The sequence below is a fragment of the Gymnoscopelus microlampas genome (assembly GCF_963454915.1).
Source record: "Gymnoscopelus microlampas genome assembly, chromosome: 14".
Classification (NCBI taxonomy): Eukaryota; Metazoa; Chordata; class Actinopteri; order Myctophiformes; family Myctophidae; genus Gymnoscopelus; species Gymnoscopelus microlampas.
This window is the reverse complement of record NC_139951.1, coordinates 7697702-7710072: the sequence shown is the minus strand read 5'-3', so window position 1 is coordinate 7710072 and position 12371 is coordinate 7697702. Positions and strand designations below refer to the sequence as shown.

Below are 12371 nucleotides of genomic sequence, written 5' to 3'. Positions count from 1 at the left end.
CACTGGCTGAAGGTCGACACCATCTGAGGGATGTGAATCTTCACTGCTCACAGTCATAATCCGACCGATACCTCTGCCTAGGCGTCTTCACTTTCGCTGTCACAATCCTATACAGAACCAAACAAAAACAACATTACAACAGGGAAATGTAGACACTTAACACATCTGCATTGAGAAGTTTTATCAACATTGGTTGGCCTACTGTTTTTTGACAGTATATTACTCATGGTAATCTTATCAGCACAGTAAAATATGTATCTGAAAACATTTTAGGCTAGAAATAAGCAACTTGGTAACAAACATTCTGCATAGTGGCCATCTCTCTCCCTTGAGCAACATGTGAGTGCAGGCTACAAACACTTACACTGCACACCATGTGAGTGAGATTCCACCGTGCTATAGCCTGAAGGGATTGAACCTTCTGATTGGTTTGAATGGCCGTTTCAGACTGAAACTTCAAAATAAAATGATCGAAAATGTAATTTCACTGGACCTTTAAGGTGTAACTATGAGAACTTACCAAGACAGTGGTGTATAAACTGCTGTGGTCATCTCCAAGCAGAAGAAGGAGGCCTCGGAGAACAAGCCTACCCAGCGCGGTCACGTCAGGTTTCTACAAGTGGATAATGAACAAATAAAGTTCAAGATCTGACCATCACAAGTTACAGTACAGTTACAGCATGAAACACCACAATATAAACCGCTCACAAAAGGTAAGGAAACTTGAATTTGGGCCATTATATCTCCCCTTTACTAATACCAATCAGTAAAGTGTTGTATATAATTTTTATCGTTGATTAGCCTTTACAACGAGGTACAGCTTGTAAGCATCGGGCATTCATGGAATGAGCAACACAAGCAAACGTGTGGGTAGCACCGAGCAAAAATGTGCCAAAATGGCCTGTTAGACTTTTCTGCTGACATTCAATGTTGTGACATTCATTACATTCAATGGGCTTCAGGTGTGTGCCAGTCACAGGTGTGTGACTGTCTCACAGGTGAGTGACTGGCACCTGAACATGGGTTCTGCAACTTTGTTGAGTTTGTGTATGCTCCAAGCAGCAACACTCCCCCCATGGAAAGATGCCACTTTTGTCAGGATAAGGCCCGTGCAACAGGGCAAGTGAAGCTGGTGTTCCGTTATGCAGAGTGACAGCATTATTTGGTGTTAGCCCTTGTACCATTTCCAAATGTAGGATTAAGTTCTGTGAGACTGGTGAAGTCAACAAGGAAGACAACAACCCAGACCACTTGCTTCACTGAGGAACCATAAATGTACAGGCAAGATTTGCACAACGGTACCAAAGACAGATGTCAAAGTTGCAGGGCCCATGCTCAGGTGCCAGACACACACCTTTGACTGGCACACACCGGCATACAGTACTACCAGGGCTGACATCAAATAATGCGTAATCTGCGTAACGGAACACCAGCTTCACTTGCCCTATAGGCTCTATGCACAGCAGCCATATTGGGAATGAATTGGGCCCCTTCCTTACTTCCTTCACAGGTGTTACCAATGATACTAATGAAGGCTCTGTTCCATTCTAGTCAAACAGTCAGGGTGCTGATATTGTGTATGTTGGCACACTAGAAATACTAGTGGGTCTCAAAGTGTGGTCCAGGGACTCTCATGGTTCCTTGAGAGGGTGTAACTCTGAGAGTGTACAAATGGAACCAAATGGACCCTCCCGGGTCCATTTGGTTCCATTTGTACACTTTCAGAGTTATGGGGGTCCTTGAAATTAAACAAAAGTTTGAGAACCACTGTGCTACACTAAATGGAACAGAGCCTTCATTAGTGTCATTGGTAACACCTGTGAAGGAAGCAAGGAAGGGGCCCAATTTCTGTCCAATATGGCTGCTGTGCATAGAGCCTATTGCACAGGCCTTATCCTGAATGGACAAACGTGGCATCTTTCCATGGGGGCAGTGTTGCTGCTTGGAGCATACACAAACTCAACAAAGTTGCAGAACCCATGTTGCAGAACGCAAAGTTGCAGAACCCACCTCTCAGCAGGTGTGTGCTGGCAGGTCGCTCAAAACAAGAGCGATTACCAGCAAAAGCATATTGGGTGATTTTGGCACATTTTTGCTCGGCGCTACCCACACGTTTGCCTGTGTTGCTCATTCCATGAATGCCCGATGCTTACAAGCTGTACCTCGTTGTAAAGGTGACTAATCACCGATAAAAATGATATGTAACACTTTACTGATTGGTATTAGTAAAGGGGAGATATAATGACCCAAATTCAAGTTTCCTTACATTTTGTGAACAGTTTATGTTTGATGAACAGTTGCTGATTGGAGATGTGATTTAAAAATAGTACAATCCACAGCATTTAGTTATCAACAACGATCAATAGTTAGCAATACTTTAACACTCTGTAATACAACCGGGAAGCAGAAGTACTATTTGGGGTAATAGGTTGTATATAAACTTAGTCATGATAAATACAAATATAAGAAACATGTTGTAGACTTACCCATCAATTTGCTGCACAATTCCGGATAATTTCTCTCTAATGGCACCTTTCTTGGACTTGAAGATAGGGACCAATTGTAGTGTATAGCGATCCAGAGCATCAAAGAAGTCTGTCTCTAGGTGTGTGGTGGTGATCATGTTAAACTCAGCATAAGCCTACAACACAGCAAACCACAGAACAAACTACAGTGACTAAATACATTTGAAACAGTGTGTAAATTAGGAAAACATTTGGTTAATTGTCATACAAATAATTATGATCAACAATGTAACTGTTTTGTCATTAAACATTGGACGAATTACATTTCGGTTCCGACTTTTAGGCTTTGTAAACAAAAAAAGAAATGACTGACATGACTGACAATGACCGGGGCCAATAATACCATTATGTACTATGGCCAGAACAGGCCCGGCATTTAAAAATGTTGAAAAATAGTGAGAGTAGCCGATCTACATGTTCACAACACATCACTTTGCGAGATGTTGCGAGCTTGTAGATCTGCTATTTTCACTATTCTTCAATAGATAAATGTATACAGATGAACGCTTTTTCTCATAACTGTGATCAGACAATTACCTATATATTAAAATTGGCTTACAGGAGATGCCCCATGCCACGCTCATGTCACCATGAGTCAGCCATAACAGGGCAGGGGTCTTCAACAGGGGGTCCGGGACCCATAGGGGGTCTTCAGAGTTGCTTCAGAGTTGGTCCACCAAATCTCTGTGATAAGATCATTGTTTCTTTATACTAACCACTTGAACAATAGCATCCCTATTCTAAGGACAACTTCAGCCAAAAATGGCCGATCTACAAGCTCACAACGCCTCGCAGCGCGAAGAGGGGAAAAAGAGCAGACCAAGTACAGAGTGAAAGTTTACTAAGTATTGACGGTTTAAGTCGTAAAATGTCTGACAATACACATTAACATGAATCCAACATCTATGAAAAGCTTTAATCTGCAACACAATTTTATGTAATATATAGTGGGGGTCCCTTCTTCATCTCTTTCTCAGTTAGGGGGTCCTTGGCCTGAAAAGGTTGAAGACCCCTGATATAAGGAGTTCCCAATGCAGCTATGCCCAATTATGGAATGTCTAACCTCAATGTGTCATCATGGAATCAGCAAACAAATTAGTCAGCTCCATATATACACCTCTAGTGTAATAAAGGTCTCCATCACCTTATATCCTGGGTTCCAAACTGCATACAGCACCAGACATTCCTCTAAAGCATATTTTCATATGTCGCCCTGATAGTTCAATTGGACAGTTAATTCCCAAATAAACTTATGTTGCTCTGTTACTCGTGGGTAAAAAGGTGCTAACCTGTTCCCGGATGTCCATGTAGGCAGAAGATGGGCACAGTGCCTGTTGGCAGGAAGGTAGCTGAGGGGATTCTGGTCAGGGCCCAGGCTGAGTCAAACTGCATGTGTTGTGCACCTATACAAACACAGAGGAGTGATTTTACACCAATGTCACATGGTGAGAATACAAGTTTTATCTGAACACCAAGTGCTCAGTCACAGGCTGACCCGGTCAGAGAATGCTTTTCATGTCAGCTGATAGAAAACCACCCAGATATCATTATGTGAAACCCCAAAGTTGTGCCGAGGGTAACCGCCTTGGGGTCTAAGCGCTCTGCCCTTCAGCATCTCTATGACCAGAGGACAGTGAAGAAAGCAGGAAAGAACCCAAGAGACCCAACTCATAACCTTAGCACCTGCTAAGAAACACAGTTACAGTTCATTATTGTTTATTTAACCATTATGTTAAATGAAACCCCCACCTGAAGTCTGCAGTTCTTCCTCTTGAGGAATCCCACTAATCAAATTCTCCACACCAGATGGAGAGATTAGGAGATCGAAGGATTGGGTCTACACAGAAGAGAACATATTATATAAACAATTGCAAAATGAGAATCACTCAGAATAAAATAAAATCACTCATGAGTCTACTTATAAGAGTGTATGCAAGCAGTAGGCTATTCGGTTCTTAAGTCTGACGTAATTTTGTAGTCCGATGTCACGTCCGGGTCCAAAAGGCACCAGCGCCGTCCACTCTTCATTGTAAACAACATGTTGGAACCCGTAAATCTTTTTACAATAACCTCCTTTTTCAGAAATGAACCATTGAGGGTTAATAAGGGTCTTAATGCTAATATCATAGAAGTACAAAGTATTTATTTATTATTATGATTTAACATTATTATTATTAACATTAAAACACTTGGACCCGGAAGTTATTCTAGCGGGGCGCAACGTCACGTCTTAACAATCGAATTGTAGATAAGCTCTTTGATAAACACACCATTGTGTGACAACAGTTTGTGTGATTTATATTATTATGACAGGCATAACCCAAGGCACCATGAGCTGACAACAATAGCCTTAACCCTAACCCTATTTTCAACAGATAATGATGGAAAACATTCAACATGGATATTCAACCTATATCTCATGTTCTAATGTGAGTACATCAACAATACATAATGGCAAAAATAACATGTCTGCCATGTCAGTGGTTCTCAAAGTGGGGCCCAGGGACACCCAGGGTCCTTGAAGGGGTTCCAGAGGGGCACCAGCAAAAAACCAACAATATAGCATCACAATTAGTTTGACCACTTTAACCCTAATATTCACAAATAGCTGTCCTACAAGCTTGTAGATCTGCTATTTTTGAGGAATCTTGAAAAATCTTGGAATTATTTGGAAGAAAATTAACAAATCTTCTGGGGGTCCCTGGTTCAGATGGGGGTCTGACTCTGCAGCCAAACATATCTATTTAGAGGGCCTTAAGATGAAAATGTTGGAGAACCACTGTTCCATTTATTGTCTACTCGAAATACACAGAAGACAGGGTATTTCTGCCACACTATTGAACCATTAACATAATGCCAATGGTTGAAATAAACAATGAACTACACTCCACCAACACAACCCGGCAACATAACATGGGTTTCAATCTCAAATGTGTCCACAGCGCGTCTGAAAGGCATGTTATCTTATAGGACAGATACACCAACGTTAGTGTAGTTGCATTTCAAACACTGTTTAATCAGCACCAACAACAAGCCTCGTTTAGCGACGCATAGAGTGGATGCAAAGCCTGATTTATACCTCGCCCTACGGCGTGTCACGGGTCAAAATGGCAGATCTACAAGCCCACAACGCGTCGTGGATGCGACGCGTTGAGAGCTTGCAAGTCTGATATTTGTTAGGGCGACGTGAGCCAAAGCATCAATGGTCTTAGCTATGCTTCAACCAGGTTGTGACTTTCTCCATCTACATCCCGTACGTCTTCATAAACATTCAGATTATGAAATATAAAGTGCTTACCCCACGGCCATGGATGTAACAAGTTGAATCGAGCGGGTCTAAGTACCGTGTATATTCCGTATTGTTCAATAAAAAGCATTTTAATCCGATCGGTGGCCATTTTGTCCGGATCGTCTCCATGATTTCAACTACGCGACCCTAACGGTTGGGAGGTGTATTGCACTCTGATACATTATAACTCTGAGAAAATGGCAGGCGATCGGATTAAAATGCTTTTTATTGAACAATACGGAAGATACGGATACTTAGACCCACCCGATTCAAATTGTAACATCTGTGGCCGTGGGGTGAGTACTTTATATATGAAATATTAACGTTTATGTAGATGTACGGGTTGTAATGGAGAAAGTGCCACGGCTATTTCAGGGCTAAAAAAATGGTCTCAGCAAGCAGTAACTTTTATAACATGTCCGTGTTGTTTCAAACTAACGATTAAAACGCAGTCGCTAGTGTCAACTCGACGAAAACATACCAAACTTCCATTTATTACAACATTGTTTTGGAACAAATATGGTTAAGTAGGTTTAAGTAGGCTAAGTTTATGTGGTGGAAAAAACATCAACCACTCATCACTATTGACGTGACGTTTGGCAAATGTTCACTAATATAATGGCAGCATGTCAGATACACAAATTCACACTAGATAACACTTACCTTATTGACGAAATTACTTGAATTGAAGAAATTAAAACGTGTTCCTTGCTTCCATGTTCCAAGCAGAGAGTTCCAACGGTCCCAACTCCCAACAAGGGCTCAGCGCGCTAATGGCCACTTTTTGAATAATGAGCGCAGTGCGCATGCTCACATTAAGGCACGCCCAGCTCAAGTGACGTTACTGATCAATATAAAGTATTCTAAAATACAACTGATAAGTAAACCATACTAACCACAGTGCAATTAATTTTTACTTGCTCTTGGTTAGTGTTCTAAAATACAAATAATAAATAAATAATCCTAATCTGGTAGGCCTAGACAAGGTTCACTGTTTGAGGAGAAGAAACGCACCAAGCAACATTTAAATGTGCTGTTTGATCTGTTAAAAGACAGGAGAACACTTTGAGAGCAGACTCACTTCCTAATAAGCTACAAAGCAAAGACCTGTATGATTTTTGGAAAGAGGTCAAAGTAATGAACAACAGTAAAACATACTCTCTAACACATTGGTTCTCAAAGTGGGGTCCAGGGACCCCCAGGGGTACTTGAGGGAGTTCCAGGGGTCCCCAGCTAAATGATGGACAGGAACCAAATGGACCCTTATGGGTCTGTAACTCTGAGAGTTAAATTAACATTGGTTTTACAATGTGAATTGGGGTCCCAGAGGTATAAATGCCCTTAAATGGGGGTCTGTAGCCCTAATGCATGTCAAACTGGACTTCCTTGAAATTAAAATGGTTGAGAATCACTGCTAGAGAGCCGTAAAAATCTTCTCTTATGGGGGTCCCTGGCATATCTCTTCAAATGGGGGTCCACGGGCTAATAAGTGTCAATTAGGGGGTCCTTGACATGAAAAAGTTTGAGAACCACTGCTCTAACTTAGAGGGTGCATGTGGCTGGGTTGAAATAGCTGAGGTATATGGAGAAAACACAATCACAACTTATTTAACTGTGTAAAAAGTTGCACAGTGGCAGTAGATCATGTTGATCCATTTGAAAGTGCACTGATTAGGTCTGAGGATGTGGTTGATGCCATTAAGTTGTTAGATAACAACAAGCAGGGGTCATCACCATGCTGGCTTGTGGTGGACATTTTTGCCATGGACATACACATTGAGCTGACAATAATATTACCAGAAACACATAAAGAGCTAACCCTGAATGACCATAACAGGTCTGTAACTCAGAGTGTACAAATGGAACCAAATGGACCTTGTGTTTTACAGGTCTGTTGGGTCATGGTGTCCCCCCAGAGTCAATCACCTCTGTACAATTAGTACAGTGTCCTTAAAGACAAGGCAGGTAAACTAAACAGCATTAACAACAATAGACCTATCGCTCGGGCCAGCACTCCAAAGTTTTGGAAAGAATCATGCTTGTGCTCCTTGAAATGTTTGTCCTGACTGCAGATAACCGTTTGGATTTAAAAAGAAACACGGCACAGACTTATGCACCTTTGCACTTAAAGAACTGATTTGCCAGCTGCAGTAGCCATAATTCCACTGTCTTCATATGCTTCATTGATGTGTCTCGAGCTTTTGACAGATTTAACCACTACAAACTGTTTCAGAAGCTGCTTGATAGAGGCACACCTAGACACATTGTACGTATACTGGTGTTTTGGTGTGCAAATCAGAAAATGCAGGTCAAATGGGGTAATGTTACATCTGCCCATTTCTATGTTAGCAATGGTGTACGCCAAGGGAGGATTTTGTCTCCCGTTTTATTCAACGTTTACATGAATCTATGTAAATCTATCCATTGAATTAAACAAGTGCAATACGGACTGTCTGATAGGTAGCTCTATCATCAATCACCTTATGTACACTGATGACCTGGTCATGCTAAGTCCTTACAGTGGAGGGTTACAGCAGCTATTGAAAGTTTGCTCAAATTATGGCAATGATCATGACATAATTTATAATGCAAAAAAGAGTAGTGTCATGCTTGTGAGAAGCCATGAGGACACATTGTTACTGACAATCTCCAAGATGAGAGATATGTGCCGCATACTTTATGGCCAGGCCAATGTGCTGCTTTGCAGGTTCAGTGTGTGTTCTGATCATGTCAAGTGTGCACTTTTTAAAGCATTTTACTTGATTAAACCTAGTATTGTAACAAATGAGTAAAGGTAACTTATTTATTTAATATAGATAGCTATTGGATTTTACAGTACAGATTCAACATTGAATCAATGTTGGTATTTCAATAATTAAATGGGAGGAGGGGGGGGGGGGAGGGGGTTGCCCCCCCCTCCCCCCAACAAGAAAAAAAGAAAAGAAAACGGCAAACTGCATGGATAAAACGTTGAATCAATGTTGTCATTTCAATCATTAAATGGGAGGAGGGGGTGTGTGAGGAGGGGTGTGCCTCCCCCTCTCCCCCCCATCAAGAAAAAAATAAAGAAAAAGGCAAACAGCATAGATTCAATGCTGATTCAATGCTGGCATTTCAATCATTGAATTTGCACCATAGATTAAACGCTGATTCAATGTTGGCATTTCAATCAGTGAATTTGCACCATAGATAAAACGCTGATTCAATGTTGGCATTTCAATCATTGAATTTGCACCATAGATTAAACGCTGATTCAATGTTGGCATTTCAATCATTGAATTTGCACCATAGATTAAACGCTGATTCAAAGTTGGCATTTCAATCATTGAATTTGCACCATAGATTAAACGCTGATTCAATGTTGGCATTTCAATCATTGAATTTTGCACTGCAAAACAACAGTGATTCAATGTTGAAAAACCATCAGTCTTCAATCGTAACCAAAAATCAACCATAACCACTATAATTCAACGTTGAATAACCATCTTTTGCTATCTGGGTAGGGTTTGAGTGGTTAATGCAAAAAAAAAAAGAGAAGTTCCTTTGGCACAAAGATCTTTAGTAGCTTTGTCCTCCCCGGACCCCCGTTGAAGACCCCTGCTCTACCATACAGATGTACTAGTTATATTGTATTAACATAACATACTCTACCATACAGATGTAGTGTACTATATTAACCCATTAAGGCAACAGTTTTCTGAAAAAATCATGTGGTGCTCTTTTTTCAACCTTTTTCATGTCAAGGACCCACACAATTATATGTATTTGGCCGCGGACCCCCGATCTGAAAATATTTTGTTCCAGGGACCCCCAGAAGCAAAGATTTGAGTTAAAAATGTTTGCTTTAAAAATAGCAGGAAAAAAATAGCAGATCTACAAGGTCATAGGGCACTCGGTGCCGCGCTATGACCTTGTAGATCTGCTATTTTTGAATAGCCAAAGTATAAAATAATGATGTAAGTTCCCGGTTTTAACGGGTTAACATACCATACATATTGGTTACAATAACATTTTAATCATTAAAATAAGTCCCAGACTGCAGCTCTGAGAGCTTCTGTATACCGTCCAGTTCATTACACCCTGTAGATTTGGCAACGACAGGAAAGACACTTTTGAGGACATTGTCCTTTTTTTCCTTTCATTAAAGTAAGTACCGGGATTGCAGCTTTTAACGTTGTTGTTTTGTTTTTTTCTGCATTACTAAATGGTTCCTAGCCGCTGTTTTTGCAACCTGCCTCAACAGCCATGGGTGATTCTTACACTTTTTTTAATAGGCTGTTAGGTTTGTCTGGGAGCCAGTAGTGTAGCGCTTGAGGCCGCAAAAAAAACACACAACACAGAGAGCCGCTTGCTTTGCGCGCACGGAGAGGCAACGCACGCCGCCGTCACAATCAGATTCTGGATCGGTTTTATCCCATTAAAGCCGGGAACGCATCTGTGTGTAACCACTTTAACCATTATTTCATACTTTGGGCTATTAAAAAATAGCATATATACAAGCTCATGGTGCCGCGCTAAGAGCTTGTAGTACTGCTATTTTTTTTTTTTTTTTTTTTTTGCAAATCTTTGAACGTATATATACTTTTGAAGCGAACATTTTTAACTCAAATCTTTGCTTCTGGGAGGGGGGGGTCCCTGGAACAACATTTTGGGTGGTCCTTGACATGAAAAAAGTTTGAGAACCACTGATATTATAGCAACATAATACAAATTTAAAAAAACTGTAGAAGACATTTGTGGAATCCTCCCAGAAGCGAAGAGTTACAAATGTTCGCTATAAAAAATATATATATTCAAAGATTTGCAAACATTTTTCACAATTCTTCCAAAATAGCAGATCTACAAGCTCGTAGCGTGGCACCGAGTGCCGCACTACGAGCTTGTATATCTGATATTTTTGAATAACCCAAAGACATCTTAAAATGACACAGATGCGTTCCCGGTCTGAATGGGTTATTGGCCAAGTATGATGATGATGATCGCACATACACCAAGGAGCTTCACTTTGATGGTTTTTGGTGGCGCGGTTGGGTGTCTCTGTGTGCCGCTGGGTGTGTGTGTGTGTGTGATGTTTGTCTGGCGTTGTTTGTTGATGCCAGGAATGTTCGCTGAGCTGCTTCTACTCTTTCACGCGGTCGCATTTGAACAGTGGGCAGAGTAGCAATAACAAGGCCTGTTGTTCAAACATGTCACACTTGGCACAACACGAAAACAAAAGTTACAGATTGTGTACACAGTCAAATCCTCTTGATTCAACTCAGAATACACAAGTGGTCTCGCTTTCGAGGCCGTTTACTACTATCTGTACTCTCTCAGGCCATGGTTAAATTCACACTCAAGATGTTACTGTGTCAGTATAAAAAAACAAACAAACAGAAATGCCTGCAGCCTGGGGTCTCTCGATTCCCAAGATAATATTACCGATTATGTAATTTTGACTTTGACCTTTTTGAACCAAATTTTATGTAGAAATCCACCCATATTGACCTAGATTGTGATGTTGACCTTTGCCCTTTTCAGCCCAACAGTGAATAATCTTCTGAACGTCTCTACTAAATGAGTTGCTTGCAGTATTCCTTCACTGTAGGTCTGTGCGGATGGAGAACTGCTTTGAATTGGAATTGCTTTTCGATTATTAGTTATTTTAAGTCATATTTTCGATGCACATATAATTATAATGCTTCAGTCCACTATATGCTAGTAGCTAGTAGACACAGGCACAGATATAAGCAATACACACAGACACAGACACACACACCAGGGCAGTTTGCAGTGAGTTGGCTCCCTGGCCTGTTTTCATGTTTTTCATATTTCGAGGTAATACAAGCAGGCAGGAACATGTGTTCCTGCTAACAGAATTATGTTATGTACACTGGAGCACAAACACACACGAACGCACATGGCGAAACAAAGTGTATGTGTGTGTGGCGAAACACGGACACACACACACACACACACACACACACACACACACACACACACACACACACACACACTCACACAGAGGCACACACACACACACACACACACACACACACACACACACACACACACACACACACACACACACACACACACACACACAGAGAGAGAGACACGCACACACAAACATACACACACAAACACACATTTTATTGGCATTTAACTTGACAATCGCAAAGAAACACACTCTCACGAATGAGCACACATGCACACACAGGCATAGAAAAATGCTGACACGCACACACATAAAAATATATAGAAAAATGCTGACACACAAATGCATAGAATCGCATGCACGCACACACACACACACGCACACACACTGGTTTTACAGCCGTTTAACTCGGCAATCGCAAAGCGGTGGCGACGTTTTTACAAGTGTTCTCGGTGAGAGAGACGTGCTTATTGCAGCTCATTTACTTCAACGCAACAAAACCTTCGGCAAATAAATATTAGGGCAATGAAAGGAGTGGAAACAAGGTTTGATCCAGAAAGCGGTGAATCATTGCGACCCGTTTTCTTTTTGGAGCCTCGGGCCCCGAAACTGTCTGTGAGAAAAAACTCCTTCTTTTGTT

At 41.2% G+C, this 12371-nt stretch overlaps 1 long non-coding RNA gene across 1 annotated transcript; it reads right to left on the bottom strand.

The window, feature by feature from the left end:
- Positions 1-533: 533 nt before the first annotated feature.
- LOC311060550 lies at positions 534-6592 on the bottom strand. The gene is made up of 5 exons (XR_014602280.1): positions 6478-6592; positions 4275-4362; positions 3815-3928; positions 2487-2641; positions 534-613 (listed from the first exon to the last, which is right to left on the bottom strand). It is a non-coding gene; the product is annotated as an uncharacterized lncRNA (long non-coding RNA).
- Positions 6593-12371: the final 5779 nt, after the last annotated feature.